Source organism: Eumetopias jubatus, unplaced genomic scaffold, assembly GCF_037043125.1.
Source record: "Eumetopias jubatus isolate StellerSeaLion01/CBP00866 unplaced genomic scaffold, mEumJub1_p1.0 scaffold_6, whole genome shotgun sequence".
In the NCBI taxonomy this organism is placed as follows: Eukaryota; Metazoa; Chordata; class Mammalia; order Carnivora; family Otariidae; genus Eumetopias; species Eumetopias jubatus.
The window spans coordinates 32238251-32259135 of record NW_028274812.1 but is presented as its reverse complement, the minus strand read 5'-3'; the positions used below and the strand labels follow the sequence as shown (position 1 = coordinate 32259135).

The 20885-nt window shown below is 40.6% G+C and overlaps 1 long non-coding RNA gene and 1 pseudogene across 1 annotated transcript in view; one reads left to right on the top strand and one right to left on the bottom strand.

Moving 5' to 3' along the window:
* LOC114225657 (uncharacterized) overlaps window positions 1-6826 on the top strand; it is a 218948-nt gene extending 212122 nt beyond the window's left edge. The window contains exon 4 of the long non-coding RNA XR_003612609.2: window positions 6472-6826. This is a non-coding gene — a long non-coding RNA (uncharacterized LOC114225657). The remainder of the gene's footprint in view (window positions 1-6471) is intronic.
* Window positions 6827-14108: 7282 nt separating this feature from the next.
* On the bottom strand, window positions 14109-16912 carry LOC114225648 (THO complex subunit 5 pseudogene; annotated as a pseudogene).
* Between the last annotated feature and the right edge of the window lie 3973 nt (window positions 16913-20885).

Sequence of the window (20885 nt, the reverse complement as noted above, 5' to 3'; positions counted from 1 at the left end):
GTGAAGATCTTTGTATTGCATGTTTGTGTCCACAAGAGAACATCTACCCTAGAACAAGCACTAAACACCCAAGTAAGCAGAGTAGACAAAATGTCACCTGGTCCATGTTAGCCAACTGTCTCTGTCATCAGAGACCCCAGTGTTCACTGGGTACAAAGAAACAAAGTAACTATGGTGTGAAGGATGGAGGCTGTGTATGGGCCCAGCTATATGATCTCCCATTTACGAAGACTGATATAACTTCTGCCACTGCCAAATGACCCAACAGTTAGCAAAAGAGACCAATGCTAACCCCCAAATAAGCACCATTCCTTCAAGAGGCCAAGCAACCATCTACTGGCAAGTTGAATATATTGGACTCATTCCATCCTGGAAGAGACCTCCATTCATTTTGGATTAGCACTTTTTGAATCTACACATATTCTAGGTATGGATTTGCCTTTCCTGTTTGAAGAACCTCAGACAGCATCATTATCTGTGGGATTACAGAAAGTTTAATTCATCCACAGGAATTCCCAATAACATTGCATCAGACTAAGATAGTGTTTTTAACCAAGGATGATTTCCCCCCGGGGGACATTGGCAAAGTCTGGAGACACAGATGGTTGGCACAACTGGGAGGATGCTACTGACATCTAGTGGCTAGAGGCCAGAGTTGCTACTAAACATCCTACAACGTATAGGATAGTTCCCCGTAACAAAGAATTATCTCACCCAAAATGTCAATATGCCACTGTTCAAAAACTCTGGACTAAGAGACTCACTTTATGGCAAAGGAGGTGCAACAGTGGGCCCACAACCCGAAGATCCACAGGTCTTGTTGCATACCAGTGGGCATTGAAGAGCAATAGAATAGCTTATATTTGTCACAGATAAGGCTCAAAAATGACACCATGCAAGGATAGGGAGTCATCTTCCAGGATGCAGTATATACTCAAATCAATGACTACTATATGGTGCTGTGCCTCATTAGTTAGAATACATGGTGCCAGGAATCAAAGGGTGAAAGTAAGAATGACCCATAGGGAATTTCTGCTTCCTGTTTCAGAAATTCTGACCTCTGTGTGTTTAGTGGTCTTTGTTCCTAAGGTGGAAAACACCCACCATGGAAATGCAAAGTATGATTTATGTTTCTGTACTTCATATTCCTCGTGCTAAGGAGCCAATGTCAAGGACAGGAGTGCCATATTGATAGAGGCAATTGGTCTGAACATCAGGAGGAAGGCTGTTATGACACATTGGAGACAGGGAGAAATATGTTTGGTATATGGTTATCTCTTGGTACTTCCTTGCCCTGTTTCGATGGTAAATGGACAAATATAGTAGCCCAGTCTCAAAAGGGCTTAATGACTTGGGGTTTAGGCAATCAGATATGACTTTGGGTTGCCCCACCAGCTAAGCCACCAAGAAGAGAATCTAGGATAGATTGTGGAATAAGGAGACAGTAACTTATCACAGCTGTAACTGTGAGAGCTAGAGGTTTCTCTGTTAATTTTCCTTTAATAAGTTTGCTGTAAGAAAAACAATCACCAGAGTCCTGGAGGAATGATATTTAGGGCTTAGGTAAAGCAGGAGGAGCGAAGACACGTAAAAGTGGACAGTAATGGATGCCAGGCTACCCTGCCCGGATTCCTCTTCCAAGAAGGAAGGACTAATTCCCTTAACTGCTGAGTATGTTGCCAGCTGCTATCTCTGGGCTTCGCTCTCCCCTGAGGAGAGGCACATTGGATGAGATCACTCTTTCTCCAGAGGGCAAGATGCATCCCCAGATTGGTTGAAGGCTGGGTCCCCTTTCCCCAACTCGAGATGTATCTAAAGGACATTTCCAACCCCAGGGCTCTCCTTGGGCTTGCACTATGTGTTGTTACTGCACTGCAGCTCAGCCTCTCCCTTGGCCCAACTCTGCTTCCTTACCATCCTGCACAGGTGTTGATCTTGACAGCAAGCCCCCCAAAGCCTTCTGTAGACTAAGTTCCATCTCCTAGGCAACTTTCTGGGGAACCTGACCTGCAACATTAGTACATGCACTGCAGTCCAGGCCCTCAAGATATAGTGAAAGTATGCTGCTTAAACTTGCCAGAACTTTCCTTCTTCCTTGAAAGCTTACCTTCCAATGTCTGTTCACAGACACACAGCATTCCCTTCCTCGCTTTTGCCTCTTCTCTTTCATGTTTGGGGAAGTTTTCTGCTAGAAGCCAGAATGGCAATTGTTAGAAAGAGAAAGAAAAGCACATAAAAGGCTGTCCTTTCTTACTTCGTTTTTATCTGCAGCAAGTACCCTGTGATAAAAAGATTGAAAGGAATTGCAATTAGTCTAGTCCATCAGATATTTGGCCTGAAGCATTTTTGTTTATGAAATGCAAAACTCACCTTGATCTAGGCTCAAATTTACCAGTGCTCCTTTTTTTTTTTCTTCTTTCAAACACACTGACTTTATGTCAATCTTGATTTTAATCACCTTCAAGAAGACTCCAACTTTGATTCGTTTGTCCGACAGCAGTGTCAGGTTCCTACGTTTGTCTTTTCTCTTCTTGTGCATCAGCCTCTGTTGGGGGTGGGAGTGGAGAGGGACTGGCTGAAGTGAAGGGTCAGTGTCAAATGTTAACTGAAGAACAAATGGATAAACTTGAAATTATAGTCAAATTCCTTATTGGCCAGACCTGAGTTCTAACTATCCCCATTCAGCAAATAAACTCAGACTATTCCCTTAAGTGCACATTTCTATGGGGAAAAAAATCAGAAAAAGTTACATATAATTGAGATAATTTCTTTAAGTGCTTAATAAAATTCACCAGTGAAACCATCTGAGCCCAGCATTTTCTTGGAGGTAAGGTTTGTTTTTTTAATTGAGATAAAATTGACATGCATTTTATTGGAAGTTTAGATGTACAACATAGTAATTTAATATATGTTGCAAAATGATCACTACAATGAATCTAGTTAACATCTATCACCACACTTAGCTCTTAGCAACTTACAAATATACAATACAGTACTATTAACTATAGTCACCATACTGTACATTACATTCCCAGTACTTACTTTATACCTGGAAGTTTGTGCTTTTTGATTACCTTTTAATTATGACTTTTATTTATTTAATGGGACTATTCTATTTTTTTCTTTCATTTTAATCAGTTTGGTTTGGTGTTTTTCTCAAAAAAAAGTTTACCCCTTTCATCTGATTTAATTTTTTTCATGAAATTTATCACAGTATTTAATGTTTCATTTTTTTCTTGTATAGTCAAATTTTCACCTGCATCATTTACAATCAGTCAAAAAACTTCCTCTAGCATTTCTTGTAGCGCATATCTGCTGCAGATCAATACTTTCCCAGGTTAACAGGTTTATATATTTTTTTAGTAAGTTTAAAGATGTCGTTCCAGTCTTCTTTCACTGTTTCTGATGAGGGGTCAGCCGTCTTACTGTGGATCCCCATATTTAAGGTATATTTTCTTCCTGTTCTTTTTATATGCTATTTGACTTTGACTTTCAGCAGTTTAAAATCATGTGCCTGTGGGGTTTTTTTCCCCCTGCTTGGTGGTTGCTTAGATTCTTATAATTATGGGTGGATTTTTAAATAAAATCTTGAAATTTTCCAACCAATATTTCCCCAAATAATTTTTCTGCCCCATACTATCTCTTCTCCTCTCTTTCTAAGACTCCAGTTACACAACTGTTAGTTCATCTGCTGCTTTTGTACAGGTCACTGATGTTTTGCTTTTGATTTTTAAAGTAATTTTTGTGCTAAATTTGCTCATGATTATTAATTATTCTGATAGAAAAATCCAAAAAAATCAAGATAAGCAGTATCAACAAATTGATATTGTACTGTTGGAAGTGGAAGGTTTTTTCTTTTCTTCCAAAGTTTGTACCTCATTTTCTTTTTTATGTCTTATTGTCTTGGCCAGGACTTGCAGTTTGTATTGAGCAAAAGCAAGGATAATAAGCATTTTTATCTTTAATCTAATCTTAAGGGGAAAATATCTAAAATTTCACCATAGGGAAACAGTTTCCTAGGTTACTGAAAGATATCTTTAAACAACCTTAGAGAGTTTCCTACTTTTAGTATTTTGCTATTTTAAGTAAATTTTGAAATTTATTGCTTTTGCTTTTCTTCAACTCTTGGGAAAATATGGGGCAGTCTTCACAAATGCTACTCTCCAAACATTTCAAAATATCTCCATTTCTGAATACATGTAGGATTGCACTTCCTTGTCCCCTGGAAGTCAGGTTGGCTGTGTTACGTGCTTTGGCTTATGGTGTGAGCAGAAGAGATGTATGTCACTTAGGGGCAGAAATCTTCAAAGCCAGTGTGTTGTAGCTTGCCAGTTTCCCTTCTTCTGACTTAGTGATTGTGTAAGCATGTGTAGAGAAGGAGATTCCACCAGTCTGGATCCCTCAATGACTATGATGAGCAGAATCTTTTTGCCAATGTTCGATGGGTGGGTAACATGAGAAAAATTCATTTTTATCATGATCTGCTTCTCAGATATTAAGGTTGTTTATTCATGTAGAGTAACCTAAACTAATCCTTTATTTTGCTTTTTATGCTAAGCCATTCTTTCATTGAAGATACTTGATAATAATGTATTACTTATTAATATTTTTTTTTATTTCATAGCTTCCTCTCAAAGATAAGACTATACTTGGTGTACCTAATAGGCAAAACCGGGTAAGCAATGCAGCTTAGGGAATATCTTTTTAAAATTTTTTTTTCCTTCCAAGTTGAATATATAGTGCCTGTCCTTAGGGAATAATATCCAGACAGTTTATTAGAAAAAAGTAAAAAAATTCTGAAAGACAATTCTACATGTGCTATGGGAACTTGGAGAAAAAAGAAGAAGAAATCTTTTCTAGACAGAGTGATCCTGAAAGGCTTTCTGGAAAAGGTGACATTTAAATTGAGCTTGAAAGGTGAACAGAGTTATGCTAGAGAAATTCTAGGCAGGGTCCATTAACTAAATATATTATGAGGAAAGTTAAGCCATATTAGTGGAACAGCAAGTTATACAGTTCTCCTTACTTATAATAAACAGCAGAGTTCATCTGTAGGAGTGTGAATTTGATTCTATAAGCATCAAAGATTTTTGAATAAGGGAGAATTTTTTTGTTTTAAGAAGATGATTAATATTGGCATAGGATGAATTGCAAGAGGTGGGTACTAGAGGTCATGAGAGTTTGGGAGGGGCAAGGAGTTTTCATTGTTGAGGTGAGACAGGGAGGGCCTCGACAAGGGGATGGAAAGGAAGGAACAGCTTTGAGTTTTGTTGAGCTACATGGTTTACAGGTGTATTTGTCTATGACGTAGCACTTGAAAACTTAACATTCTTCATTCCTACATATCGTGAGCCATTTAAATAGAGTCTGTAACCAGATACACCTTTATTGGATGACCACCTCAAACATATTAATTTATATTATTGACTCAGTAGGCTAATGTGTAACACTAAAACCAAAAGTGAAAACACAGATGCTTAGGGAAAGAAAAGTTGGCAGCACAAACCTCTGGGAATTAGGTAGAGTGTTTTTTGTTTGTTTGTTTATTTGTTTGTTTTTGCCTAATGTTGTACAAAAGGCAGTTGTGATTCAAGTATATTTATTTATTCTGATGGAAAAAAATCCTCCCACTGAAACAAAAGTACCATTATAAAGAGCTAGATGTAATCAACAGCACCCTACTTTGCCATGTCTTGCATGACTGGAAGGGGGTCCCATTCAGGAACTGCTGGTCAGACTTTTTTGTCTTCTTATTTTAAAAGGTATTTTGGGAACTGTGATATTTTTCCATGTTCGAAAGCATCATTTGTCCAGGGGAGAAGGAAGGGTTGGGCATCAAGCATAGGGGGGTTTTGGGGTTTCTAAAGTGGTCACTTTGAGAGTCATTTCATAATATATTTGTCGGTGTGTCTTTCTTCCAGTTCTGGTTTTGTTACCTTCTCTCTGTTTTCAATGTAAACAGCGGTGCAAAGGGAGCTATCTTCCTGCTGCTCAAAATAACTGCTGAGTTGGGTAAAATTTATAATGTTGAATTCTACTTTTAGCCAGGAAATGCAAACAAAGCTTGGAGACTGCTTGTTCCCTGACCCCAAATTCATTCCATGTTGCTATAGCATCACCCCTGAGAAAATGGGCCCGCCTGTTTTCCTCTCCATAGACGCACTCAATGGGCTTTTGTCAGCTCTTGAATTATAGCATTAAAATTTAAACACCAGGGATTTAATGGAGGATTATTATGACACTCCAGTGCATTCTTTCTGTTGCCATTAGCAACAACCCATGGATGAAATAAAATAATTGTTTTAAGAGATGCTGTTTTCCTAAAAGATGAAGGATCTATCTCACATTCTTGGAGTTTTATAAACTGGTTTGTGTGGGACCATTACCATGAGAAGAGTACTGGTAGTATATAATACCAATCCAATGACTGAGGGTATTTTTTTTTTCTTTTGGTTCACCAACCTACAAAAGCAAAAGATATTTTCACAGGCCCCAGAAGATGAACTTCAATCTGTTGCTCCCAAACACATTCTCCACTGTCTGGAAGACGTGCAAAGGCAATGGTACAGCGTTCTCCATCTCAAATCCTTCAAAGTGCTGTGGAAATAAAAGAATCCCCGCCAAAAGCCCCAGAGAGATCTGTCTGTCTGTATGGTATGGTAATGACTGAGGCTAGTCCAGATAGGATTCTGGGAGAAACTCAGCTATTGAAACCTAATGAATGGAACAGAGACTTTCTTGTTACAATACTGTTTGTTTCTTCGATTGGTCATATCCTTGGACCTAAGAAGACATCAAAATAAATAATAAAAGCAAGATATTGTTGGATTGGTCTTTGAATTTTCATATGGTCATATAATCTGTGCAATTTTCTTATAGGTAATTTTGCATCTAGATTTATTTTTTTTCTACCAGCCATTTGCCTACTAATTTTGTGACATTCTTACTTCTTCCCTGTTCTAATGTCAGCATCCAGGTTTAGACTCAGGATTGTATTTTTCTTTTCAGCAACAGAGATTACAACAACTTTTGTTGCTCTCCCAGCTACCAAATTATGGGTATATCCTTTCTTTAAACATAATCAAAATATTTCTAATTTTTCTGGTCTTTGGAATAAATTTAAGTTCATTGTATAAATAATGCAAAATGAGTTACAGGCAGTAAATAAATCGTCTTTTGGATTTTCACCACCCAGAGATAATACTTCTTAACCTAAGTGTGATTCTTCATATATAGCAATGAAAATAAGTCTTATTTTCACCAAAGACTTTTCAGGGTTCCCCTGGTCTCTTCTCAGAGGCAACTCTATTACCAGTGTCTTGTGTTTTCTTTCACAGGTTGTCCACACAAACATCTTTATATGTGCTATTTTTGCATGAAAATGACAAATTTTATGTTTTTTCAATGCCTTGCCTTTTTATGTAACAATAAATCTTGAAACCAGAATTTGTATGGGGGACCATAGAGGTGATATTGTTGGGGGACCAGAGGGCTTGGGGTTTGAGGGAGGAGTGGAAGGGATTTGCCTTAAGGTTGCCTGTCTAAGCAAGCACACTGTTATTTGTTAGGTTGTATGTAGCTGATCAATAAATGGAAAAGGTTATGAACCATGTTCTTATTCACACTTTACATAACACTGAGAAAATACTGTCTATAAAAACAAAAAGTTACTAACATTATTTTTACCTGTCATGTTTTGGGATAATTTGACATGGTTTGTATGGAACAATTAATTTATCTGTCTAGTCCCTAAATTAGAGACTTTTTAATAGTTCCTTGTCATTTGCTATAAGAAACAATGTTGCAATAAACATCCCTACAGACATAACTGTATGCAAACATATCAACATACTTGTACTCTAAATTATTAGAAATTGAATTACTTAGGTCAAAACATAATGTATATAGATTCACCATCAGGGTACCAGACCAGGCATTTAGGAGAACCTCTGTGAATTGAGGGCCCCTTTGAACCAATGGTGTGACTTTGGAAAGCAACTGGGAAATGAAATTTCCCCTCATATCAAGCTGAGTGGTAGCCAGGTCAGGCTGACTGTGCTCCTGAATATATAATTTTCACCTGACAAACTTGGCTAATTAGGCCATTCTCACCATGTGAGTCATTGAGTTCCAGTTGACCCACCCAAAAAGTGGGACTATCAAGCCAGAGAGTCACAAGGCTTCCATGGATCCAGTGTTCAGCTTTGCCAAAAGCCCAGTAGCAAGCTGTAACTGGTTTCAAAAAGCCATACCTGGTAGCTATCCCACAGGGGTGATGAGTCTGAAACCCCAGTGTCCCTCAGGATAGAGGCTGCCTCCCTTTGCCAGAAACCCCAATTGCCTGAAACTTGTCAATGAAACTTGAGCTCAAAGGTGTCATTAGGGTGGTATGTTCTATCAACACTTATCTATATGTGGTTTCCATGATTGGGAGAATCCCCGTAGCACTTTTGGGATGAGGACGTGCATTCAGATATAAAAGCAACAAGAACAGTACACTGAATTGGTCCAAATTTCTCCACATCCAAAGTCCTATTAGCTTCTTTTTCCCACTGTGAAACCTGCCCAAACTCCATTCACTGAAGCTGGGTGCCCACTCACTCCACAAGACTGGGTAAGATAGTGACTTGGACAGTTGTATCCAGCAGAGTTCCCCAGTATAATGAGTGAGACTGATGTGTATGATCTTTGGCCTCTTTTGGGGACAGGAAGACCTCTCTGTATAGCAGCTGAGATCAGTACAGAAAGGAAAAGAGTAATCAGAGGGTATGGAGGGATAAAGAGGCTTCATGCCAGTAAAAAAAAAGTATTGCATTCAATTTGAGCAGGTTTTAAGCACGTACTAGCTTATAGTTCAATAAAAAGAACTTCTAATGAGTTTGGTCTGCCCAAAGCTCTGTGTCGAGAAGCAAAGTCCTCAGTGCTGACACCAGTTTTTTGGCTTTGGTGCCTCTTTGTTTCATCGGTTGTAGCCTCATTACCTTTTAGCTGAGGCTGTAGTCCTTGCTGTCCCATTGTCATAGTAACATTAGCTCATCTACCCTCCCAGAGGAGAGTGAGCAATAACCAAGACACCATTTGGGTAGCTTGGTTCAATTCTACCTCTCACTGCTCTAAACATTTATTAACAGGCAAGACAGGAGGGGCTTTACCACACCATCTCCCCCTTGCCCAGCATTTGCTGTCAGATCCTAGAGAGTCTTGTCACATTCCCAGACCTGGGAATGTCCTTTCTCTTCCAGAAGTCAGAATCCCATCCTTGTAAACAAAACTGTTAAGGAATTGTGCAGGGTCTGATATATTCTCTTACTTGCAAGTTAACAAGTTAGAATTTGTATGGGGTGGGTATAGGGGTAATATTCTTGTAGGACCAGAGGGTTGGGGCCTTGATGGAGGAGACTAAGGGATACCTTGATTAGCATGATAAGCAACACAAACATCAACCTATTTTTGAGAGTTCCTTTTGCTCCCAAGCCCTAGGGAGGTGACAGAGATGGGCCCAGATGTAGCCTACATATGCAGTACTTTGCATTCCTGGTGAGGAACACTTAGCATAAAGAATGTCAATTTTTATAATGAGCAGTAAGCATGTCTGCTCTTTAATCGAAAAGGAGATAATTATCTTTATTATAGCAGACAGTAAGCATGCCTGCAATTTGTTCCAGGGGAAAACACTATCTCTATTCGTCAAAGTTGTTCATTATACAAACATCCTTAAAAAGATAGTCCAGAAGAAAAAAATCAATGCCTCTGTTCTTAAGATGTTTCAAACGGTGAGACCCATGGAAAATTGTTTCCCAATACATTCCATGTTTGGATATACTTAAATGTATTCAACTTCCCACTCTCCACTCCCCCATTTGTAGCCATTCTTTTATTAAAAAGCACTACTGGGTATTTACCCCAAAGATACAAACATAGGGATCTGAAGGGGTGTGTGCACCCTGATGTTTATAGCAGTGATGTCCACAATAACCAAACTATGGAAAGAGCCAAGATGTCCATCGACAGATGAATGGATAAGAAGATGTGGTGTATACACATACAAATACACACACACACACACACACACACACACACACACACACACACACTGGAATACTATGTAGCCATCAAAAGGAATGAGATCTTGCCATTTGCAATGACATGGATGGAACTGGAGGGTATTATGCTGAGCTAAATAAGTCAATCAGAGAAAGACATGTATCATATGATCTCAATGATATGAGGAATTCTTAATCTCAGGAAACAAACTGAGGGTTCCTGGAGTAGTGGGGGTGGGAGGGATGGGGCGGCTGGGTGATAGACATTGGGGAGGGTATGTGCTATGGTGAGCGCTGTGAATTGTGTAAGACTGTTGAATTCAGACCTGTACCTCTGAAATAAATAATACATTATATGTTAAAAAGAAAACAAAGAAGAAGAAGATAGCAGGAAGGGAAAAATGAAGGGGGGTAAATCAGAGGGGGAGATGAACCATGAGAGACTATGGCCTCTGAAAAACAAACTGAGGGTTCTAGAGGGGAGGGGGGTGGGGGGATGGGTTAGCCTGGTGATGGGTATTAAGGAGGGCACGTACTGCATGGAGCACTGGGTGTTATACGCAAACAATGAATCATGGAACACTACACCAAAAACTAACGATGTAATGTATAGTGATTAACATAACATAATAAAAAAAAGCAGTACCAGCTGCTGTAATATTCCTTATGTATTGTTCATTTCTATTGGATAATTTCCCAGGTGGAATGATTAGGTAGGAATAGATGTATTTAATTTAACATATTTTGCTTATTTTCTAGACCAAGAGGCTGTTAATAGTAACATTTTGAACAGGTGTGTCCAAGAATGACTCACTCCTAATGTGGAAAAAAAATAAATGATAAGCCTCATATTCTTTAATCTTTCCTAGAAAAGTAACTGAACACAGAAACTATAGAATTTAATTAGAACTTCTTGGTTCCTTTGGGCTGCTATAAGAAAAGCAGACTGGTGGCTTATAAATGACAAATTTATTTTCCATGGTTCTGGAGACTGGGAATTCCAAGGTCAAGGCGCTGAGTGATTCGGTGTCTGGTGAGGACCTACTTCCTGGTTCCTAGATAGTCAACTCTTCACTGTGTCCTCGCATGCTAGAAGAGATAAAGGAGTTCTCCATGTTTCATTTTATCAGGGCATTAATCCCATTCATGTGGGCTTCATCTTCATGACCGAAGCACCTCCCCAAGTCCCACCTCCAAATACCATCTCATTGGGAATTAGGTTTCCACATATGAATTTTGGAGGGACACAAACATTCAGTCTATAGCAAATTTAATAAAAAACCTTAAATGTAATGGTTAGACCGTGGATATAGCTGCTTTGAAAAGAAAAAGCTCTCATATAACCATTATATTTTATCAGGACAATGAGAGAAGGCTAGGAAATATTTACATGCTTGTTTCCATAAAATTTAAAAGTCTACACTTAGCCTGTATCTCATCATTATGAAATTTGAGTTTTTGTCTAAAGTTTATTTAAAAAGGACAAAGTTTTTTTTCTTTATTAAGAGATTCTAAGGACTTTTCACTTATAATTCCAAGTATATTTTTTTAAATAGGATAGTACATTTATTAATGTTTCTTGTAAAACACTGTATTCCCTTGTTTTTAGTTATGTTTCTTGTATGAGATTGAGGTTACCCATTGGACATAATAATTAACTCACTCTAAGACCTCACTCATTTATTCATAACTGCCTTGGTAGTGGCTTGAACTTAGTAGCATCAAAAACACAGAATTTTTTAAAATAAAAAGTTATTTATTTATTTATTTGAGAGAGAGAGAGCACACATACATGTGTGGGGGGGGGGAGGGGCGGTGGGATAGAGAGAATCTCAAGCAGATTCTCCACTGACCGAGGAGCCCAATGCAGGGCTTGATCCCACGACCCTGAGATCATGACCTGAGCAGAAGTCAAGAGTCAGAAGCTTAACCACTGGGCCACCCAGTCACCCTCACACTAAGAATTTTTGTTTAGCTTTCTACTATTATCAAATCTTTCTTAAAACAAATTTTGTTATTTAACATATTCAATTATTTTTTTAATTTTTCTTTATTTATTTGAGAGAGAGAGAGAAATCATGAGCAGGAGAGAGGGGCAGAGGGAGAGGGAGAAGCAGACTCCCCACTGAGTAGGAAGCCTGACACCAGGCTCGATCCCAGGACCCAGAGAGATCATGACCTGAGCCGAAGGCAGATGCTTAACCGACTGAGCCACCCAGGTGCCCTAACATATTCAATTCTAACGAGCATTAACTATTCAAGTTTTTCCCCTATAGAAAAATGTGTATCAGTAACAGGTATTCTCACTTAAAATTTTTACTCAACTAATTGGGTAAAAACAGGACTTTATTATTTTATTAATCCACTCTGACTTAAATTCAGGTCCTCAGGATTTTTATTTATTTATGTCAGTCAAATATTACCTCTGATCAAAGATCACAGCAAAATGGAACTAACTGGCATTGATGAGAGTCAATAGAATCAACAAACAATATAGATCTCATGGACTGCAGATATGAAAATTATGAGATGTAAGACATGTATAAAATATTTTAAAAATTGAGGGTAAAATATTTCTTAAACTAGCAGGTGGATTTCAACAAACTACAACTTCAAAGAATAAAAATATCACCTTCAAATTAAAAATTATGGGATGATCAGATTAATACAGATGAAAAATCAATAAGTAAACTGAAAGTTTCATCACAAAAACACTGAAAAATGCAGCACAAAGGCAAAAGAAAATGAAAATTTCTTAGGTGATGAGATAGGGAAAGGAGAATAAAAGGACCTAAACTTTGTCTTATCAGAGTTTGAGACAAGAATAGAGGTCATGGAGCAGAGCTAACTTTTGAAAAGATAATGACAGTTTTCCAGGAATGATGAAAGATAAGAATTTATAGACAAAGGAAGTATAGTGCATTCCAAATGGCATAAATAAAAATGAATCTATGACTATGTATCTTTCATGAAAGTTTTAGAACTCTGGAGACAAAGAGAAGTTCATAAAGGCAACTTGAGAGAATAAACAGATTTTCTCAAAAACAAAAAATTGAACTAACAGTAAATGCCTTTTTAACAGAAATAACAGAAGCCAGGACAGAGTGAAATGACAAAATTGTCAACCTCGAATTAGATAACCAGCCAAACTCTCTTCAGTAACAAGGGCAAAATAAAGGCATATTTGCATAAATAGGAACTAAGAGTTTCTACCATTAGCAGAATTTCAGTAAACCAACTTCTAAGGTGTGTTCTTCAACATAAAAGGAAATTACTTCAAAAGGAAGATCAAATATGCATAAAAGTAAAGAAATTGCACAAATATAAGTGTACAAAATAGTCAAGCTACTGAATTATTCAAGAAAAATAAAAAGGAGATAGGGCTAAATAATATTGGTAGTGGAAAAGAGAACATAATTAAAGATTAAAAAGATAATATCAGAATTCTATGAACCTTTTTTTTTTAAGATTTTATTTATTTATTTGACAGAGAGAGACACAGCGAGAGAGGGAACACAAGCAGGAAGAGTGGGAGAGGGAGAAGCAGGCTTCCCGCTGAGCGGGGAGCCCGATGCAGGGCTCGATCCCAGGACCCTGGGATCATGACCTGAGCCGAAGGCAGACGCTCAATGACTGAGCCACCAGGCTCACCTCTATGAACCTTTAAATAGAAGAAAATTTTAAATTCTTGGGGAAAAAGTTGCACAACAAAAGAATAATCTTATAATAAGAAGAATTTAATAATAAGGTTAAGAATAATCTGATGGGCTTTAGGACATTCTACCCCAAAATATGGCATGTTGGCATATTAAATATTTTAAGCTGAAGGAGCTTGAGAAAATGGCAGAAGTGGGACAGTCTCTCTGACATACCCTCCCTTCTCCCCCAAATGGGTCATAAAACCCTCACGTGGGATGTGCCTTCCCTATACGGAGAGGAAAGAAGCATCCTTATCTCCAAAGACAAAAGAATGCCAGGAAGAATCCAAACACAGGAATTACTGTTTTCCCCAGTTTACTACAATTTCTTCAGATTCTTTAACCTATCATATTTCTATGCTACTGCCTACTCTTCATCAAACCTGGAATAAATGCACTCAATTCTTATTTTTTTATCTTCATCTCTTTATGAAGGCTCCCATGTCACATAAAATTTATATTAAATAAATTTGTATGTTTTCTCCTGCTAATCTGTCTTGGTCAGTTAAATTTTCAGACTTAGCCAGGGACCCTAAGAAGGTCAAGGAAAATCTTTTCTTCTCCTCCAAATCTTACAACAATTTAAAATTGAACCAATTTTTTTATTATGTTGTTAATCACCATACATTACATCATTAATTTTTGATGTAGTGTTCCATGATTCATTGTTTGTGTATAACACCCAATGCTCCATGCAGAACGTGCCCTCCCCAATACCCATCATCAGGCTAACCCATCCCCCACCCCCCCTCCCCTCTAGAACCCTCAGTTTGTTTTTCAGAGGCCACAGTCTCTCATGTGAACCAGTATTTTTTGAAAAACTTTTACAAGGCCAGTAGCATGCCCAGATAATTTTTTTAAGTTTTATTAAGTCTTTTAAAATATCACTCCAGTCTTGTACAGACTCTTCCAGAAAATGTAAATGGAAGGAAAAGAACCCCATTTCATCATATAAGTCAAATATTATCTTTTTTTTTTCCTGGTCAAGTGACACTTTAATAGATAGGCTAGAAATAAAAAATAAAAAAACCTGTCTTTGGGGAATATCAAGAGCCACACGTGGGCCAAAGCAGAAAATAGAGGCACAGCACTTCGGGCATAGGGGGAAACAACAGTCTGAGTGGGAGGACAGCAATGGCTGAAGAATCCTTGAGGATGGTTATATTTAAATGGCTTCATCCTGCTGAAAAGCAGCAGACACATCTTCTCCTGGGGAAACTCCTTGGGCCCCTCCACACTGTCATCGTGGCTGTCAGTCTCCAGGGAGACATCCAGCAGCACACACAGGCGCTGCAGCCGGTTGATCAAGAGCTGATGGTTGGGCTGGGGGCCCGCACAGCTCCTTGTAGCACACGTTGACCTCGCTCTCCATGGCCCGAATGTTGTCATCGTTGCTACTGGTTTTCTCCCCTTTCCAGTTCAAACAGAGCTGGAAAATGAGTGGGATGGAGGAGTAGCCAGGGTTTAGCACCACAGCAGCCTGGAGTTTGGCTGTGCCCCTTTCCACGAGTGCCATGTAGTAGAGATTGGTGTCCTCAGCCAGTCCCGCCACCACAATGTCCTTGGTGAAATGCAGCTCCATGTAATACTCATGAGCAATCGTCACCCACTTCACCAGGCGGGAAACAACCTTTGCAGGGAGGAGGTACTGGCAATCACTGGTAACTGGTACCATGCCATGTTCCAGGGATGCAAACTCTTTGTGAAGGGCCAGGCGGGACTGCACCCTGGTCTTCAGCAGTTTCATGGTGGTCTCCATGTGGCTGGTGCTCAGTGAGTGGTTAGCAGTCACCGTGTGCTGGGGCTGCTCTTTGGGGAAGTGGAGGCCACCCAGCTTTTGTACCCACAAATAGGGGTGACCTAGGTCAAATACGTAGTCCCTCAAAGTAAGGATGCCAACTTTATCAAACTGATACTGATTGGCTGGATTTGGAGTTCTCTTTCCGTGGTCCCCTGGATACAAACAGCTCAGGGCTGAGTGAAGAGACAGCAAGTCACCTGCACTGATGGGGGTGATCAGCTCCGTGGCAGTCGTCGTTTTGGCTTTTACCGTCATGATGTTGAGGTTCATGAGGTAGTAGAAAGCCAGGTGAAGCACGCTGTCATCTTTGCACTTCAGGTCCAGCATGACAGACAGCGGGTGCCTCTTCAGCATCTCCTTGCATTTGTCATCCAACTGAACTCCCAGTGTGGGTCGCCGGCATCTCATGGTCTGCTCCTCCTCAGCATCCGAGTTGCTCTTGTCATCTTGGGAGTCTTCAGGAGGCTTAAACAGAGCCTTGGCTTCGTCCACACTGCCTTCAATTGCCACAGACAAGGTCTTATCACAGGCCTGCCCATATGCAGTGGCTTGGACAAAGAGGACATAGGGGGGAGGTGGCAGGTGTCTAGCTGTCTCATATTGCTTGTGAGCCTGGCCGAACGGCATAAACAAGTACTCTTGCATGGGGAGGGAAGCCTGCATGATGCTACTGAGGAGAGGCTGGAGGCTGCTTAGGTACTCCTTCTTCACCTCAATCTCCTTAAGGATCTTCTCCTTGTTGGACAGGCACCCCAATACTTCTCTGCCAGCCTTTTCCACGGTTCCAGCTCCCAGTCCAGACGTGCAAGGGTTTGCTGGTGAGGGTCTCCCATGGTGACTGCAGCCTTGCTAAAATCTGGAGGAGCCTCCTTATAAAATTCCTCTAAACTGACCAGATCAATTTCTTCATGCTTTGACTTAAACTCCAGACATTTGGTGATCTCTTTCTGCAGGTGCATCACCTCATACAACAGGTTCTGCTGCTGCAGTTGATAAGTGTCTACTTTCTGCTTGGCCTCATGGTTCTGATCTCTTCCTTTCTTCAACCTGATGTGGGCTAATCGATTAAGCTTCTTTAGAGTCATGAAATGCACACAGCTCTGGATCCTCCGATCTTCTATCTCAACTGCCACATCCTTGTCTCCTCTGCTCTTTAGGTCCTGGATCTCAGCCATGAGCCTCTGCAACTCCTGGCATGTGTACTTGTACAGTTCATAGTCTCTGCCAGGATCCCACAGCTGTACTTCAGCCTCCTCACTGTAGTATTTACCTTCCTGCTCTGTGTCAGAACGGTTACGCTTCCCTTCATCTGAAGCTCCATCACTTCGGATCACTTTGGTCTTCCGTTCTTTGCTTGATTCTGATGACATGGTTGTTTGGTGAGGTCAGGAGGAAACATCAGAGACCGCTCAGAGCCCCGAACCAGTCACGGCAAGCTAAGTCAAATATTATCTTAATAATAAAACCAGATATATTAGTTGTCTGTTGTTGCTGTAACAAATTACAACAAGCTTTGATGCTTAAAACAGCACACATTTTTATCTTAGAGTCCTAGAGTTCAGAAGCCTGACCCAGATCTCACCAGAGTAAGATCAAGGTGTGAGCAAAGCTGTTTCTTTCTGGGGCTTAGAGTTCACCTGTGTTTACAAGCTTATGGCTTCCGCCATCTGCAAAGGCATGGATGGTGGGCTGAGTTCTCACACTGTCTCTGCTTCTCCACAGCTGGGGAATGTTCTCTGCTTTTAAGAACTGAAGGGATTAGATTGGGTCCACCTGAGTAATCAAAACTAACCTTCCCTTCTCAAGATCCTTAATGTTAATCACATTTGCAAAGTTCCTTTTCCCAAGTAACATAGATTCCAGAGATTAGGATGTGGACATCATTTGGTGGGTGGGGTCATTTTTCTGCCTACCACGCATAACAAGTAAATATGAGAAAGGAAAACTAGAGGTCATGAACTTACATGCAAGTATTTCTTTTAAGATTTTATTTATTTATGGGGCGCCTGGGTGGCTCAGTCGTTAAGCGTCTGCCTTCCGCTCAGGTCATGATCCCAGGGTCCTGGGTTTGAGCCCCATATCGGGCTCCCTGCTCAGCAGGAAGCCTGCTTCTCCCTCTCTCCCTCTCCGAGCTTGTGTTCCCTCTCTCGCTGTGTCTCTCTCTGTCAAATAAATAAAATCTTTAAAAAAAAAGATTTTATTTGTTTATTTTTAGGGAGAGTGTGCATTTGCGCACGTGTGTGAGTGGGGGGAGGGGCAACGGGAGAGGGAGAGAAAGAACCTTGAGCTGACTCTACGCTGAGTGCAAAGGCCCACAGAGGGGCTCGATCCCACAATCCTGAGGCCATGACCTGAGTCAAAGAGTCCCACCTTCAACCGACTGAGCCACCCAGGTGTGCCTATATGTAAGTATTTTATTTAAAGATTTGTATTTATTTGACAGAGAGACAGACAGCCAGAGAGGCAACACAAGCAGGGGGAATGGGAGAGGGAGAAGCAGGCTTCCTGCTGAGCAGGGAGCCCGATGCAGGGCTCGATCCCAGGACCCTGGGATCATGACCTGAGCCGAAGGCAGATGCCTAACAACGGAGCCACCCAGGCGGCCCTATATGCAAGTATTTTAAAACAGTATTTTAGCAAAAGAAGATTTTGGGAATCTTAATCCATGATCATATAATGATCAAGAAATTCAACATTGTTGTGGCGGAGCAAGATGGCGGAGGAGTAGGAGACCTAGATTTCGTCTGGTCTCAGGAATTCAGCTGAATAGGGATCAAACCATTCTGAACACCTACAAACTCAACAGGAGATCGAAGAGAAGAATAGCAACAACTCTCTGAACAGAAAAGCGACCACTTACTGGAAGGTAGGACGTACGAAGTGAATCCGAGGCGATATTCGGGAGGATAGATGGCGGGGGAGGGGGGCCTCCGTCGGCTGCTTCCGGCAAGTGATAGAACCGCGGAGCACAAAATCGGACCTTTTAGAAGTCCGCTGAGGGACGTCGCTGCAGTGGCTAAGTGGGGGGTGGAACCCTCCCAGGACAGTGTGGTCTCAGGACCCTCGGGGTCACAGAAAGACCGGGGGTGCCTGAGTGCGGCAGAGCTCCCAGGTATCGGAGCGGGGAAGCCGGCTGCGGAGACGGAGCCGAGGCGCGGGCTCTCAGCTCGGGGTTGCCATAAACTGTGATCCGCGGCCCAGTCGGGCCACTGCTCCTCCAGCAGGGACCCAACAAGCGGCAGAGCCGGGGAGACTCCCCTTCCTCCCCTGGAAGGAGCGGCGCGGGAGCGCACTACAGGGATCTGCTGGGTTTGGAGACTCCACACGGGGTCGGGTGCCAGACATAGAAATGCTCGGTCACAGGCCGGGTGAGCACGGAGTGCAGCCGGAGACCAGGGAGACGGGAGTGACTGCTTTTCTCTGGGGGCGCACTGAGGAGCGGGCCCCGAGTTCTCAGCTCCTCTGGGTGGAGATTGGGAGGCCACCATTTTCGCCCTGGTCCTCCAGAGCTGTACCGAGAGCTTGCAGGGAACAAAAGCTCCTGAGAGCAAACTGGAGCAGCCTGCTTAGCCCGGACCGACAAGGGCGGGGCAATTCAGCCTCCTGCAAAGACATTTGGAAACCATGGCAACAGGCCCCTCCCCCAGATCAGCACGAACAGCCAGCAAGCCAAGACCAAGTTTACTGATCAAGGAGAACAGGAGAACGCCAGCGCTAGGGGAATACTGCACATAGAATTCATGGCTTTTTTTTTTTTTTACCATGATTCATTAGTTCATCAAAGTTAATTTTTTTAACTGTTTTTTTTTTAATTTTTCTTTTTCCCTTTTTCAACCAACATCTTATCAATCCCCTTTTTAAAAAAAAACATTTTTTATTTTTCATTTTTAGAGTCATATTTTATCCCTTCATAGTAGTTACCCTTATTTTTGGCATATATATATATGTAAGTTGTTCTCTCTTTAAAATTTTGAGATACAGTTTCTTCTAACAGATCAAAATATACCCTAAATCACTAGTGTATGGCTTTGTTCTAGTCTCCTGCCTGATCACATTCTCTCCCTTTTTTCTTTTTTTTTTAAATCTTCTTCTTTCTTTTTTCAAACAACTTATCAATTCCTTTTATAAAATCTCTTATAATTTTCATCTTTACAGTCATCTTTCATCCCTTCATTGTATCAACCCTTATTTTGTACATATATGTCTTTCTTCCTTTAAAATTTTAGGAGGCACTTTTTCCTAACAGACCAAAATACACCCAAAATCTAGTGTGTGGCACTGATCTATGCACTAGCCTGATCATATTTGATCATATTCTGCTTTTTTTGTATTCTGTTTTTGTTTTTATCTTTTTTTCTTTTTTTTTCTCTTTCTTTTTTCTTTCTTTCCCTTTCTTTTCCCCTGGTTTCAGGTCTTTTCTGATTTGTATACAGTGTATTTGCTGGGGACGTTGTTAACCTGTTAGCATTTTGTTCTCTCATTCATCTATTCTCCTCTGGACAAAATGACAAGGCGAAAAAAATCACCTCAGCAAAAAGAACAAGAGGTAGTACCGTCAGCCAGGGACCTACTCAATACGGACATTAGTATGATGTTGGACCTAGAGTTCAGAATCATGACTTTAAAGATACTAGCTGGGCTTGAAAAAAGCGTGGAAGTTATTAGAGAAACCCTTTCTGGAGAAATAAAAGAACTAAAATCTAACCAAGTCGAAATTAGAAAGACTATTGATGAGGTGCAATCAAAAATGGGGGCACTAACTGCTAGGATAAATGAGGCAGAAGAGAGAATCAGAGATATAGAAGACCAAATGATGGAAAATAAAGAGGCTGAGAAAAAGAGAGATAAACAACTACAGGATCATGAGGGCAGAATTCGAGAGATAAGCGATACAATAAGATGAAACAACATTAGAATAATTGGGATCCCAGAAGAAGAAAGGGAGAGAGGGGCAGAAGGTATATTGGAGCAAATAATAGCAGAGAACCTCCCTAATGTGAGGAAGGAAACAGGCATCAAAATCCAGGAGGCACAGAGAACCCCTCTCAAAATCAATAATAATAGGTCAACACCCCGACATCTAATAGTAAAACTTATGAGTCTCAGAGACAAAGAGAAAATCCTGAAAGCAGCTCGGGAGAAGAGATATGTAACCTACAATGGTAGAAATATTAGATTGGCAACAGACCTATCCACAGAGACCTGGCAGGCCAGAAAGGACTGGCATGATATCTTCAGAGCACTAAACGAGAAAAATATGCAGCCAAGAATACTATATCCAGCTAGGCTGTCATTGAAAATAGAAGGAGAGATAAAAAGCTTCCAGAACAAACAAAAACTAAA